The following is a 16,236-nucleotide window of genomic DNA, read 5'->3' as shown; positions in this document are numbered from 1 at the left end:
GTGAGCCATCCTGTATAAATGGATTCTGCGCTGCCCCCTACACGTGTGAATGTTGGAACCTGTATGAGAAAGTTGGTGAGTTCTAATGATACTTGCTTTTTTTAGAGGTTTGATAGAGGGAACTGTAAGCAAGTCCTCCCAAAACCAAATATCAGTCCAAAGCAATGGATTCCATTGTTTTGCAAACTTATCTTCATCATCAGATTGTACAGCGAGTGAGGCGCGGAATCGATATGTACTTACTTTGCCCTAATATTCTTTGCCTGGTATTAAGGAAAAGCTTAGCAGCTATGCAGTAACATTAAACCCCCATCACACAAAAGCTCCCTGAAAACCTTAGCAGTTATGCAGTAACGTTAAACCCCTATCAAATAATAACTCCCCATTTAATGAAATTTTCTTTCTAAATATCCCCTCTTCTTAAGCTCGTTTCCCCTCTTTTTATGAATTTTGAAATCTAATGCAAAATCAGACAAAGCTATCATTTGCGAAAGCTAAGGATAAAACTAGAGCGTACGCCCGTAGAAACTATCTAAAAGTCTTAACGCCAAATCTATTCTATCACCTCTCCCCGATATACTTACATAATAGTAGTTACGTTAGTAGATGGACACAATACAGGACAAGAGCCGAATCCACTAATATCGACGGGATCACTCAACGTCCTGTTGGTTTCACTGATTCAAAGCTCCCTGAAAACCTTAGCAGTTATGCAGTAACGTTAAACCCCTATCAAATAATAACTCCCTGAAAACCTTAGCAGTTATGCAGTGACGATCCTTCTGTTCCATTCGTAAGTCCTTCTGTTCCATTTATAAGTCCTAGTGTCCCATTAATTAGACCTTGTGTTCCATTAATATATCCTCTTGTCTCGTTAACTAGACTTTGTGCTCCATTGGCTCCAGAAGTTCCAGTGTCCCATTAATTAGACCTTGTGTTCCATTAATATATCCTCTTGTCTCATTAACTAGACTTTGTGCTCCATTGGCTCCAGAAGTTCCTGTATTCGCCTGCCTGTCAACCATCCCTTGAGAGTCGTCCACCTCCTCCTCCTTCTGCTTTCCATTGGCACTCTCCACCTTCTTGGTAGCGAAGTACCTCACAAACACTCTGACAGGTCTGTCATTTCGACCACCAATGTCAATGCTGCTCTCCAAACAGTCGTACCAAACCGTCTCAACAGGGGTCACCGAAGAAGTTTCGGTCCATTGGCACTCTCCACCTTCTTGGTAGCGAAGTACCTCACAAACACTCTGACAGGTCTGTCATTTCGACCACCGATGTCAATGCTGTTCTCCAAACAGTCGTACCAAACCGTCTCAACAGGGATCGCCGAAGAAGTTTCGACCTCAGGAGTAGTAGCAAAGGAATCAGTAGAAGGAACTGAAGTCTCGTCAGAAGCAAGTTTCGTAGATTGTCCATTGGCACTCTCCACCTTCTTGGTAGCGAAGTACCTCACAAACACTCTGACAGGTCTGTCATTTCGACCACCGATGTCAATGCTGCTCTCCAAACAGTCGTACCAAACAGTCTCAACAGGGATTACCGAAGAAGTTTCGGCCTCAGGAGTAGTAGCGAAGGAATCAGTAGAAGGAACTGAAGTCTCGTCAGAAGCAAGTTTCGTAGATGGAGTTTCAAAGGAACTTGTGTAATCGTAGATGGAGTTTCAAAGGAACTTGTGGAGGAATATTCAGTGCTTACTGTTGGAGGTTCAGTGGAGATGCTACTAGACGAAACCCTTGTGGATGAATGGATGTGATCAGTTGAGGTGGGAAAGATATAATGAATCATAGGGGACGAAACCCTAGTGGAGGAATGGAGTTGAGTTTCAGTGGATGTAGGAAAGATATAATGAATATTGGATAAGGAATGGGTCATACCAGGAAACAATTTGATCCTAGGCGATGGAAGTTCAGTGTTTGTAGAAAAGATTTGAGTGGTTGGAGAGGAAAGGGTTTTGCTGGAGGACAGAGGTTTGTAACTGGCTGTGGAAAATGGGTGGTTTCTAATCATATTCATAGCACTGCACTGAATAGAGCCTGTGAAAGAATGATAGAATATTCAGTGCTTACTGTTGGAGGTTCAGTGGAGATGCTACTAGACGAAACCCTAGTGGATGAATGGATGTGATCAGTTGAGGTGGGAAAGATATAATGAATCCTAGGGGACGAAACCCTAGTGGAGGAATGGAGTTGAGTTTCAGTGGATGTAGGAAAGATATAATGAATATTGGATAAGGAATGGGTCATACCAGGAAACAATTTGATTCTAGGCGATGGAAGTTCAGTGTTTGTAGAAAAGATTTGAGTGGTTGGAGAGGAAAGGGTTTTGCTGGAGGACAGAGGTTTGTAACTGGCTGTGGAAGATGGGTGGTTTCTAACCATACTCATAGCACTGCACTGAATAGAGCCTGTGGCAAACAAAACAGGAATTAAGTAGGACTTTTAAGTATTAGCCGACAGTATGCTATACAATGTACGAGTATTATTATAAGTAAAGTTTTCTATTATATTTTACGGTACCTAGTACTTGTTAGCTTGTTACATGATATGATTACTTTTTCTTCTTTTTCTTTGCCGTTTCCTGTGTACAGACGGCGTCTGCGGTTTTCGTCAGCCTCTCGATCAGCGCTAACTAGGGTGATTGCTTTGGGCTGATTATTTATTTCCCGTTGAAACTGACACCCTGTATAGTACATGATATGATTACTTTTTCTTCTTTTTCTTTGCCGTTTCCTGTGTACAGACGGCGTCTGCGGTTTTCGTCAGCCTCTCGATCAGCCCTAACTAGGGTGATTGCTTTGGGCTGATTATTTATTTCCCGTTGAAACTGACACCCTGTATAGAGCAATCACTTTACCGCAACCATCCTGTATAAAACGATACGCCCAAGCTATTATTGTTCTTATAATATCCACTTCTTCGCTATACTACCATATTATTTATTTCCAGTTGAAACTTTGCCTTCTTCTTAATCATACCTTAAAGTCAATTCACTGTGAAAAATTACATTTCCGTTCGAGGTACCTAGGTTGAAGATGAGGAGCGCTATTTTATGTGAAGGTAAGTATGTATGATGATACCCAAGATACCGATTGGTAAGTAGGTATGTAAAGGTGTGTCCACACAAAGTCGATCGAAGTCGACTGAACCGTCCACACTGCCTTGACATTCACCTCGTCGGTCGACTATCTTTGAATACACTTTTCGGGAGTACAAATGTGAGCGTATTTTACAATTTGCCGCTGTCCACACAAAGTCGATCGAAGTCGACTGAACCGTCCACACTGCCTTGACATTCACCTCGTCGGTCGACTATCTTTGAATACACTTTAAGAAATCGGGAGGACAAATGTGAGCGTATTTTATGATTTGCCGCAAAAAAAGGGTTTCACCAAGGTTCTCGAAACCAGGTCAAAGAATCAACGCCCAATTTGTCCTATGTGAAAGTTATTTTTGGGTGCTGCCTATCGCTGTAACCCGCAGAAAGTTGATCATTTGTAAAAGCTGAAAACTCTTTTTGCGTGCTATCTAACGCTATAATCCACGGAAAATTGATAACTTGAGGGAGATCTTTTTTGTGTGCTACCTAACGCTATAATCCCTAGATTTTTTTTTCTTTTAAACTTGAGTTTTAGTTTTGAGACGAATAAGGCTATGAAAAAAGTTCACTCAGGGACTCAGGTAGGAAATTTGGCATCTTTCGGTGGTGAAAATTAAAATATCTGCTGATTTTCTTGGGTTTTATAACTAAAACTCTTTAGGTGATACGCCCAAGCTATTATTGTTCTTATAATATCCACTTCTTCGCTATACTACCATATTATTTATTTCCAGTTGAAACTTTGCCTTCGTCTTATTCTTCTTAATCATACCTTAAAGTCAATTCACTGTGAAAAATTACATTTCCGTTCGAGGTACCTTGGTTGAAGATGAGGAGCGCTATTTTATGTGAAGGTAAGTAAGTATGTATGTATGATGATACAGTTGAAACTTTGCCTTCGTCTTATTCTTCTTAATCATACCTTAAAGTCAATTCACTGTGAAAAATTACATTTCCGTTCGAGGTACCTGGGTTGAAGATGAGGAGCGCTATTTTATGTGAAGGTAAGTATGTATGATGATACCCAAGATACCGATTGGTAAGTAGGTATGTAAAGTTGTGTCCACACAAAGTCGATCGAAGTCGACTGAACCGTCCACACTGCCTTGACATTTACCTCGTCGGTCGACTATCTTTGAATACACTTAAAGAATTCGGGAGTACAAATGTGAGCGTATTTTACGATTTGCCGATAAAAATGGTTTCACACCAAGCTTCTCGAAACCAGGTCAAAGAATCAACGCTCAATTCGTCATATGTGAAAGATCTTTTTGCGTGCTACCTAACGCTATAATCCCCAGAGTTGATCATTTGTGGGAGCTCTTTTTTGCGTGCTATACCTAACGATATAATCCCTAGATTTTTGAGTTTTAGTTTTGAGACGAATAAGGCTATGAAAAAAGTTCACTCAGGTAGGAAATTTGGCATCTTTCGGTGCGGTGGTGAAAATGAAAATATCTGCTGATTTTCTTGAGTTTTATAACTAAAACTCTTTAGTCCGAGAACCTATTGGAGCAGTATAAATAAGCACAATTATTATCATAGCTAGACAGCGCGGACTGGTTCGTCTACCTGATGAGTTGGTTGGACTAAGTTGGAAATAGATCGACTTTACCAATTAAACCAATGTCCATGAGGCGTTGTAGTGAACCCAATGCAGCATTTCATTTCCAAGATGCTAGATGTGGATAATCTTGGCCACAGAAGCCTTGGGCCAAAATATTTCAAAATGGACTATACAATCCACAATGCTATACGTTGAGGTACGTACGGGATGTACCTATATACTATATACAGGGTGTGTGATGGAGTTGGGTACACTAGTATTTTTAAAATGGGGAGAGAACTGGCAGTCTAGATGTGGCAACTATGTAGAATAAGTTACATAGATGCAGATAAAGCTCATGATTTTCTAGAAAAAGAGTTGAAAAGGGGGAAAAGGTACGATTTAAGGATTTTTTTTTCTTCTTCGAGTTCTAGATACTAAAAATGATCCATTTGAAATTAATTAGTGAATTTAAAAAAAAGTCTCGATTTGATAGGTAGGTCCATATTTCAAAACTCCCAGCTTCCCGATCTTTTGATGATTATGAGGTCATTCACGTGCGTATGGTAGCAATAATAAGTCTTTCAGGCGACCTGTCAGGTCTACCTAATAGTGAATGGTCGGCCTTACATAGATGCATTTAAAGTTCAACTCCAAGTTCACAATCCCAATTCACTTTCACGTGCGTATGGTAGCAATAATAAGTCTTTCAGGCGACCTGTCAGGTCTACCTAATAGTGAATGGTCGGCCTTACATAGATGCATAAGTATAAAATTCAACTCCAAGTTCACAATCCCAATCCACGTTCAAAGTTTACTGATTCGGCGTCACCCTGTACGTTAAGTTGCCGATTCCTTGCTATCATTCTCCTCTAGACAGATGTAGGAACACTCCTTACATTCCTCTGATTACTATACAATATATCTATTATTATTTAATAAGAAATAAGAAGAAAACGCCCCCGAGCTACGTAAAAGGGTTAAAAAACAATGATCAGAAAATGTTTTCTTCTTGTCCGGGAGAAATAGTTCCAGTGCCCGATGTTCGGAAGGAAACTGGCAGTAGGATAGACATTTCTTCGGCTGGAGTAAAGGGACTAAAAAGATAAAAACAATGATCAGAAAATGTTTTCTTCTTGTCCGGGAGAAATAGTTCCAGTGCCCGATGTTCGGAAGGAAACTGGCAGTAGGATAGAAATTTCTTCGGCTGGAGTAAAGGGACTAAAAAGATGAAGAATTCCAAAGGAAAAGCCTCTGGGAAAACAAAGGCCTCAAAAACTAATGAAGAAATTTCGAAATTTTTGGCTCAAAAAGGAAAGAGCAAATTTCAATTTTTTGGCCCAAAAACGAAAGATAATAATAATGCAAATTTCAATTTTTCGGCCCAAAAACGAATGATCAACCAATCAGATAGCTTAATCCAATGCCGGTGACTCACGCTCTGACTGTCTGGACAGAACTTGGTCAGAATCTTTTTCCGCCACACGTTCAGACTGTCCGACAGACCTAGGACCGCTTGAGTTGCCGGCACAAAAAATTAAATTACGCCAGCCTAATTAGCTTGGCTGGTAGTGGTAGAGGGTCTGCCTTGTAAGCGCTAGGCTGCGGGGTCGATTCCCGCCCAGAGCGGATTTTATCCTGATGGGATAATATTCGTTCTCGGAACGGCTTGCTTTCTCCTGTCCTGTCTCTCTTCGATTTCGGGACGATAAGACCTTAGCAGTTACAGTTCCCTTTGTCAACATCTTGAAAAAAAAAAGAAGTTAAAATTAAACCAATTTTAAACTCAGATTAGATTCACCAAACTGAAAGCTTACCCGTCGCGTCTGCTCACTCCGTGATTCTTCATTACTAACTTTACTCCGATCAAAAGTTTTGATCAAGAAATTCTGATAGAAGTTCCAAGTCAGAATAATTGAGCCAGCAGGTATCTAGCTTTGGTATCTAATCAAGATCATCTGAGCTGGGTTTGTATTGGTAGCTGTATGCAGTGGTAAAGTCTCAAGTCCTAGGCATGGAAGTCGTCGGAGAATTACCTGAGCTTTTGTGTGCATAACTGCTAAGGTTTTCAGGGAGCTTTCATGTGATGGGGGTTTAATGTTACTGCATAACTGCTAAGGTTTTCAGGGAGCTTTTGTGTGATGGGGGTTTAATGTTACTGCATAACTGCTAGTTGACGAGCCCTAGAGAAACCGAATCCTCGCTGAAATATTAAGAGCGACATCAGTCGTCCCTCTATGACAGACTGCGATGCTAGGGTTTTCAGGGAGCTTTTGTGTGATGGGGGTTTTCATAACTGATGAGGTTTTAGTGAACTTTTAAGTACGAGTACATACCTATTTTATAGGGAATATGGATTTGATATTACAGCAATAACTCGGCAGCAAGCTTGCTTTCTAACATTTACTCCACCCAGCCCGATAGTGCTGGGAAAAGTCAGTGATCCTTGGAAAACTGGGGAATTCAACGCGCTATCGCCTCTGCGCTGCGCTGGCTTGACTGAGCTTTTGGCGTGTTACTGAAACATTCTTAATTTAGGCCCTAGGCAAACCAGCACGAACCCTAACTAGCCTAGCAAAGCTGGAAGTCTCTTTAAGTTTAAAGGGTTCAAAATACTAATACTTCCAAGTCTCATGTGTAAGAGTTTCAAATCCTCACAATATAATGGTTGGATTTCCTCAGCTGAGGACTTTCGATTTAGATTGTAGGCACTTAATGTTAATACCAGGCAAAGAGTATTAGGGCAAAGTAAGTATACATATCGATTCCGCGCCTCACTCGCTGTACAATCTGATGATGAAGATAAGTTTGCAAAACAATGGAATCGACTCGAGGACTTCTGATCACAATGACACAGTCCATTACCATGATTATTATCGATGGAATTACTGACGGTCAACTTTATAACCTTGTATCGACACCTCATTAGACAAAAACTTGCTATCATGTCTTCATGCAAGTATGTTGCCATAATACGCGTACATCCCTTTTGTTTATTTTGAGGGGAAAAAAACCAGATCCAAAATAAGACTCGTCTATTGCCAGGCTGTTTTTGAAGCATCTTCTTCGGGCATTTTGGGTTAAAACAGAAATTCACGGACTTATCTACAAGCGCAGTAAATTTTCTCTGCCCGGGAAAATTCAAAAATATGGGCGCGAGTTGGGGTTTTTTTTTTAAAAAAAAAAAAAAAAAAAAAACCAGATCCAAAATAAGACTCGCCTATTGCCAGGCTGTTTTTGAAGCATCTTCCTCGGGCATTTTGGGTTAAGACAGAAATTCACGGACTTATCTACGGGCGCAGTAAATTTTCTCTGTCCGGGAAAATTCAAAAATATAGGCGCGAGTTGGGGGGAAGTGAACTGTATTATTGGATTCAGCTATTCAATTGGCTGAAATCAACCAATGAGATGGCTTAATCCAAGGGATCTAGAAGTCGTAGAAGAAAAAGAAAAATTCCGTTGGTCCTCATTTTTCCTGCTCTATGACTTTGAAACATTACCCAAGTAAGCACAACTGATCTATTGCGCGACGCTACATCTAGTCAGGTATTCTGATCTCAAGTGAACGCGCCATAAGGAGGATTGCGGTACAAAATACAAAACACCTCAGGAAAGTTTCAACTGGTGGTTACCTTCAAAATTCTATTATTAGCTATTATTACACGTGCTAATTGTGGCACTCATATTTTGACGAGCCCTAGAGAAACCGAATCCTCGCTGAAATATTAAGAGCGACATCAGTCGTCCCTCTATGACAGACTGCGAAAAACATCCTTCCCAAAATATCCCCCCTAATTACATACACCGAAAATCTTGGCACCCAAAGCTACACGATATCTATCAGAAGTATTCAAATACAAGTATCTTGGAATATACACTGACGAGCAAAAAGTTCACATCCTCCCCAAATATCCCCCCTAATTACATACACCGAAAATCTTGGCACCCAAAGCTACACGATATCTATCAGAAGTATTCAAATACGAGTACCTTGGAATATACACTGACGAGCAAAAAATTCTGGATGGATTGTCTTTGGACCTTTGGAAGACCAAGGTTTCTGCATTCAAAATAGAGCCAACTGGACATCCAAAGACGGTATGCTGAAGACAACAACACCAGATTTTAGTCTGTCTCATAACCACTTCTTAAACTGCAGCCAACTGGAACTGAATGAACCTTGCACACAAGAAGACCTCATGCAAGCAAACCCAAAAGCCATTAACGTTGCCAATTTCTGGAAATTCAAGATCTGATGTTCAAGTTTGTTTCCGGACACGGAAAGTAAGTAAGCGGTAAACGCGTTGGACTTTGGATCTGGAGGTTGGTGGTTCGAGTCAAAATCAAATCGTAAAATTTATCTAGGTGTAATAATTGGGGAACGATATTTGAGGCAAGGATTGAAGTATGCTCAACACAGTTAAAAATTCCTTATTTAGTTAGACATTCCAAAAGAGGCTGTCAGAATAAAGGGATGGAACTGGACATCCAAAGACGGTATGCTGAAGACAATTGAGACAAGGATTGAAGTATGCTTACTTAACACAATTAAAAATTCCTTATTTAGCTAGACATTCCAAAAGAGGCTGTCAGAATAAAGGGATGGAGATGGAACTGGAAACTGTCCCGAAATTTTCGCTTTCGACTGTACATCATATCGGAATGAATATATTTCTTACTGAGGAGCGATATATGCATGGCAAGGCATCGTATATCTTTTATCACGCATCTGATCGAGGGGACATGTGTAGTACATCTGTAATATGTGGAAGTAACATGATCCTCATTTAAGCGCAATGCATTTAGAGGCGCAATGCACAGCGTTTCATGAAACTTAGTTTCACCTGTGTGCACTGCTCTGTGTTAACCTTGTGTACGGATTTCATGAAACGTAAACGCGTTTCACTAGTGTGCATTTTGCCTCACAATCAGAAGCTTGAATACTGAAATCCAGGAGATGAAAACTTCAAAGGTTTTCAGGTAAATAATAAAAGATGAATAGGTATCTTCTTTCTTTGTGACGTTTTTTGTCCGGGCCAGTAGGTAGCTTAACTACTGGCCCGGACACCACCGGCATCCAGTAACGTAACATTCCAGTCCATTTGGACAGATTGCATTTTCGCTTTCGACTGTACATCATATCGGAATGAATATATTTCTTACTGAGGAGCGATATATGCATGGCAAGGCATCGTATATCTTTCATCACGCATCTGATCGAGGGGACATGTGTAGTACATCTGTAATATGTGGAAGTAACATGATCCTCATTTACATGGGATATCATTTGTCTCGGAATCATCTCGGGGGACGTGTGAGGTGTCAAAGCAAAACGGGGAGTTACGGCACTACATACTTCAGTTTTTTATGGAAAGAGCCAAGATATTGTTTCTAGGAGTCCACGGAGTTATGGTCCGGGAGCTAGCGATGTCAATTTTACCTCATAAGGTACAAATTTTTCAAAGTCTTAGTGGCCGATTCGGGGGCTTTATCCCACTACAGCCATTTGAAAGTTTGAAAAAGGGCCATAAATTACGATACAAAGACTATGAAGTTTTGGAGGGTTGGGTGATCAGATATGGTCCGGGAGCTAGCGATGTCAATTTTACCTCATAAGGTACAAATTTTTCAAAGTCTGAGTGGCCGATTCGGGGGCTTTATCCCACTACAGCCATTTGAAAGTTTGAAAAAGGGCCATAAATTACGATACAAAAACTATGAAGTTTTGGAAGAAGGAGGGTTGGGTGATACTCATTTTCTGAAACCGATTTTGATGTTACGCCATTTTGGATTTCCTATGGTTTAGAACAGGTGTCATTTTAGTTTCCAAAAGGGGACCAGTTCCGTTTCTCAAAGTTTCTTCCACTCCTCCTCTACAAAGGATAACTAGCTACTCATTTTCCTCACGAGGCTGAGTGGGCCCCGCAACAGCCAGTCACGGAATCAATCATTTGGATGATACAAAATTTCTTGACACCGCCGGGAATCGAACCTGGGTCTCCCGCGTGCAAGGCGAGCGCAGTGACCACTACGCCATGGGAGCTGACACCGGATTAATAACTAGTAAATCGAAAAGCGAAGAACGAAAGAAACAGAGAAACTTGAAAAAGAAACAGCAAATCCTGGGGCAAAGTCAAAAGTTTAACAGATCCGTGAAGGGTACCTCTTCGATTGTTTCTTGTCTTGTCGGCATGTGTCCATATTATTCCTTGTGTCTTCTTACCATTAGCTTGCCACCGGATTAATAACTAGTAAATCGAAAAGCGAAGAACAAAAGAAACAGAAACTTGAAAAAGAAACATAACGTGGACTACGGCGCGAACGACCCAATAAGGGTTAAAGCGCCCAATAGGAAAAAAAAAAAAAAGCAAATCCTGGGGCAAAGTCAAAAGTTTAACAGATCCGTGAAGGGTGGAGACTGGAGAAACTGTGAAAGCCCTTCAATAACCTAGATCCCCCAACTAAACCATTACCGTAAATTGTAGAGACGTCTCATTAACTGAAGTAATCAAGTAACTGAAGCCCCTTATTTTCTATTTCATTATCTGAACCTGACAAGTGACACCAGGCACCCCAAAACCTCTCAACATTGACAGTATTATTCTTCGAGATAATAAATTAATAAAGAATAATCAACACGACTCTTAACCCATATAATAGATTAATAGATTTTAACCCAAATAAAAGGTTGATAGATAACACTATATTTATCGGCTATCGATAACTTTACCTACTGATAAGCCTCACGCATACGGGAGTTGACAGTATTATTCTTCGAGATAATAAATTAATAAAGAATAATCAACACGACTCTTAACCCATATAATAGATTAATAGATTTTAACCTAAATAAAAGGTTGATAGATAACACTATATCTGCTATCGATAACTTTACCTACTGATAAGCCTCGTGCATACGGGAGTGAGTGGGGCCAAAAAAGCCAGCACCCAAGTGTCTACATCTACATCTACATGGTTAGACAACCAAATACCAACCACCCTCAACGTTACTGAACTTAAGTGAGTCATTGTCATTGAAAACTGTGCTTTCAACGTGCTATATTCACTGGCCAACGTGGTCCATTCATAAATGTTAACGTGTATGTTTATTTGACCTCTGGAGAAACTGTGAAAGCCCTGCAATAACCTAGATCCCCCAACTAGACCATTACCGTAAATTGTAGAGACGTCTCATTAACTGAAGTTATCAAGTAACTGAAACCCCTTATTTTCTATTTCATTATCTGAACCTGACAAGTGACACCAGGCACCCCAAACCTCTCAACATTGACAGTATTATTCTTCGAGATAATAAATTAATAAAGAATAATCAACACGACTCTTAACCCACATAATAGATTAATAGATTTTAACCCAAATAAAAGGTTGATAGATAACACTATATCTGCTATCGATAACTTTACCTACTGATAAGCCTCGTGCATACGGGAATGAGTGGGGCCAAAAAAGCCAGCACCCAAGTGTCTACACTCTACATCTACATGGTTAGACAACCAAATACCAACCACCCTCAACGTTACTGAACTTAAGTGAGTCATTGAAAACTGTGCTTTCAATGTGCTATAGTCACTGGCCAACGTGGTCCATTCATAAATGTTAACGTGTATGTTTATTTGACCAGAACGAGACTATAATATAAACTTGATTTCTTATTAAATAAAGAGCGTTATTTATATCTTTGGCATGGCAAAAATGCTCGATCATTTTGACATACATGTTAGCATTCATGTTCAAAATAGCAGCAATCTTGATTATCTGAGTTTAATTTGATATCCAACATATAATATTACCTACTTCCATTTGTACTTGAATCACTCAACTTTATTTTCATAAAAATTGTTTTTTTTTCCTCCCATACAATGTAAATTACATTATTATATTTTATTTTATTTTTTACTTCGAACGAGTTTGTCTGAAGGTGTTTGGGATAGACGGAAAAACTAAGTATGAATCTATCTAATTCAAAAAATACAATTGCAGCTTTCTTGTCAAATAAAATATTTTCTTTCCAGTCAAATTTTTCCTAAATTAGGATGAGCTTTTTTATATTTTTATGTGCTTTCATGTATTTAACTTAAATAATACCTATTTTGTTTGTAAAAGTCAAATCTAGTATAAATAACTTCTTATATTATGCGAATTGACATGGTACGTGACGGATAGATGGTACACTCATGTGTCTTGGATGACAATATGAGATTTCATTAAAAAAAAATTGTGTACCCATCCTTACGTCATAAAAGCATGCATTTTACTCTTTCTTGTAGTACAACACTTTTGCAAGTCTGGTAGTCATGTTACCATGTTACGTCCCACGCTAAAACGCTACCTACAACTATTGGCCAATCAAATCAGGGTTCTCCCGTGTCGATTGTGAGCATAATTTACATAGTTGCGACCATAATTCACACATCCCTCGATATTTGACCACTTGATTCGTGTGTATGTGGCTTTTATTCTGTTGATTTTACTCAATCACATCTCTCATCTCTCTCTATTCTACCGATCAATAAATCATCCTCATCATCTTCTGCTACAGATTGATAAATGATCTTTGAGTTCATTGATGAATGTTCCCATCTTCATTTGATTTGATTATTTGTTTTTGGGCTCGATTGATTTGATTGAGAAGTAAAGGTACAGGTTGTGTACTTTGATTAGAATACTGCCCGACTGAGATTTCTTTTATCCGATAGAGAAATGATCAATAAAATTCATTGACGGACTTCTCAAAGTTTTAGTTGCCAAAACGACACAGCATACTACTTCTCAGACAACATTGTTACAGTTAAAATGAAGGTAAAACAATTTAATTTAAAATTATATTGATATTATTATTGGGTTTTGCCCCGTTCATCTCTGAGAATTATTATTGCACACATCCCTCGAAAAAAAGCAAGTTGGAGGCCAATAATGTGTTATTAAGAATGACAAATTCAATTCTAGTATAATTATTCTTGGGAGATTATCGTGTGACATGGTTTGAACTTTGAAAATTGTGTACACTCATCATGCCATTGGAAATACTAATGTGAGTTATTGTTAACCCTCCCATGCAACCTCAGTGGTGTATAGTGGTTAGCACGGTGGACTCTGGATCTGGAGGTTGGTGGTTTGAGGTAACTTATTATTATTATTATCACTGTTAGTCTGGCTGGGGACTTCAAACAGGGAGATCGGCCATGCCTTTTCCACAAGTTTGGCCATGCCTCGGGATGAACTAGCGGGATTCCGGAGCGAAGCGACGGAATTCAGCTAGTGTGATACTAAGAATGACAAATTCAATTCTAGTATAATTATTCTTGGGAGATTATCGTGTGACTGTGTGACGTGGTTTGAACTTTGAAAATTGTGTACACTCATCATGCCATTGGAAATACTAATGTGAGTTATTGTTAACCCTCGCATGCAACCTCATTGGTGTAGTGGTTAGAACGGTAGACTCTGGATCTGGGGGTTGGTGGTTCGAGGTTCGTCTGGCTGGGGGACTTTAAACAGAGAGGATACCAGCCTAGTCTGAAATTTCCCTTGCTAAAGAAATGGCAAAGGTTGAGTGCGAAGGACATCCACTTGTAATTTTTTTGTAGCCAAAACCAAATGTCAGCCCAAAACAATCACCGCCGACCCCGTTTGAACACGACAAAAGGTGAGGAAGAAGAAAATCACTGTTACATTTGTAACTTTTACTAATCTAGGTACCTATACAACCGTGAAATCTGACATTTCCTTTGCTAAAGAAACAGCAAAGGTTGAGTGCGAAGGGCACCCACTCTTGAAATTTTTAGCCAAAACCAAATGTCAGCCCAAAGCAATCGCCATATCTAGGGTTGATTGAGAGGCTGACGTAAAACGCCGACCCCCGGAAAGGCGAAGAAGAAGACTAAGCAGGAGATCACTGTTACAGTCGGCTGCACTTGGAACTTTTACTAGTCTATACAATCGTGAAAAGAGCCACTGTTGCAGGATAAAGTCCGCCCTGGACGGAAAGCGAATCACCAATGAAGGGTTAATCCAGCACAAGATCAAGATGGAATCACAGATATGATTAAATTTCTTGATTCTGATTATCTGATTAGCCACTGGGATGCCGCGCGGTCCTCACGATAATTTAAGCACGTAATTGTGATTTATGAGTGGTAGAGGTAGACAGTCATTTATCTGGAAATGGTAGAGCTCCTATCTTCTTATGTAGATACCTATACACATGTACTAATTGTGTAGGTACTTAAATAGGTATTTATTTAGGTACTTCGAGCCAAGCTTGATTCTGATTATCTGATTAGCCACTGGGATGCCGCGCGGTCCTCACGATAATTTAAGCACGTAATTGTGATTTATGAGTGGTAGACAGTCATTTATCTGGAAGTGGTAGAGCTCCTATCTTCTTATGTAGATACCTATACACATGTAATAATTGTGTAGGTACTTAAATAGGTATTTATTTAGGTACTTCGAGCCAATTTATCCTTCCTTTGTATTGGAGGAGTGGAAGAAACTTTGAGAAAAGGAACTGGTCCCCTTTTGGAAACTAAAATGACACCTGTTCTAAACCATAGGAAATCCAAAATGGCTTAACATCAAAATCGGTTTCAGAAAATGAGGATCACCAACCCTCCTTCTGCCAAAACTTCATAGTCTTTGTATCGTAATTTATGGCCCTTTCTCAAACTTTCAAATGGCTGTAGTAGGATAAAGCCCCCGAATCGGTCACTAAGGCTTTGAAAAATTTGTACCTTATGAGGTAAAATTGACATCGCTAGCTCCTAGCTCTCGGACCATAACTCCGTGGACTCCTAGAAACAATATGTTGGCTCTTTCCATATTTGTACCTTATGAGGTAAAATTGACATCGCTAGCTCCCGGACCATAACTCCGTGGACTCCTAGAAACAATATCTTGGCTCTTTCCATATAAAACTGAAGTATCCCATGCAACCTCAGTGGTGTATAGTGGTTAGCACGGTGGACTCTGGATCTGGAGGTTGGTGGTTTGAGGTAACTTATTATTATTATCACTGTTAGTCTGGCTGGGGACTTCAAACAGGGAGGATACCAGTCTGAAATTTCCCTTGCTAAAGAAATGGCAAAGGTTGAGTGCGAAGGACATCCACTTGTAATTTTTTTGTAGCCAAAACCAAATGTTAGCCCAAAACAATCACCGTTTTTTGTAGCCAAAACCAAATGTCAGCCCAAAACAATCACCGCCGACCCCATTTGAACACGGAAAAAGGTGAGGAAGAAGAAAAAATCACTGTTACATTAAATGTACATTAAATCACTGTTACATTAAATGTAACAGTGATTTTTTTTTGTAACTTTTACTAATCTAGGTACCTATACAACCGTGAAACGCTAAATCTTTGTTGTGCCGGGTTTGAGAAGACACCGTATTTGATTTCCAATCGTTTAGTGCAGGTGCTACTACGGCAACTTCTGTCGTTCGGAAAAAGATTGTGTCGTGTGTAATGGGAACACTCTCGTTTAAATTACAATGCCTACAAAGACATTTTGTGTCGTTCGGAAAAAATTGTGTCGTGTGTAGTGGGAACACTCTCGTTTAAATTACAT

The 16,236-nt window shown here is 39.7% G+C and overlaps 1 long non-coding RNA gene across 1 annotated transcript; it reads right to left on the bottom strand.

Annotated features, from left to right (window-relative positions):
- Positions 1-784: 784 nt before the first annotated feature.
- LOC108252505 lies at positions 785-1,198 on the bottom strand. The gene is made up of 2 exons (XR_003391775.1): positions 932-1,198; positions 785-842 (listed from the first exon to the last, which is right to left on the bottom strand). It is a non-coding gene; the product is annotated as an uncharacterized LOC108252505 (long non-coding RNA).
- Positions 1,199-16,236: the final 15,038 nt, after the last annotated feature.

The sequence above is a fragment of the Diaphorina citri genome, unplaced genomic scaffold (genome assembly GCF_000475195.1).
Source record: "Diaphorina citri unplaced genomic scaffold, Diaci psyllid genome assembly version 1.1 scaffold562, whole genome shotgun sequence".
Taxonomy (NCBI): Eukaryota; Metazoa; Arthropoda; class Insecta; order Hemiptera; family Psyllidae; genus Diaphorina; species Diaphorina citri.
Note: the sequence above shows the minus strand (reverse complement) of the source record. Positions and strands in the feature narration are given on the sequence as shown.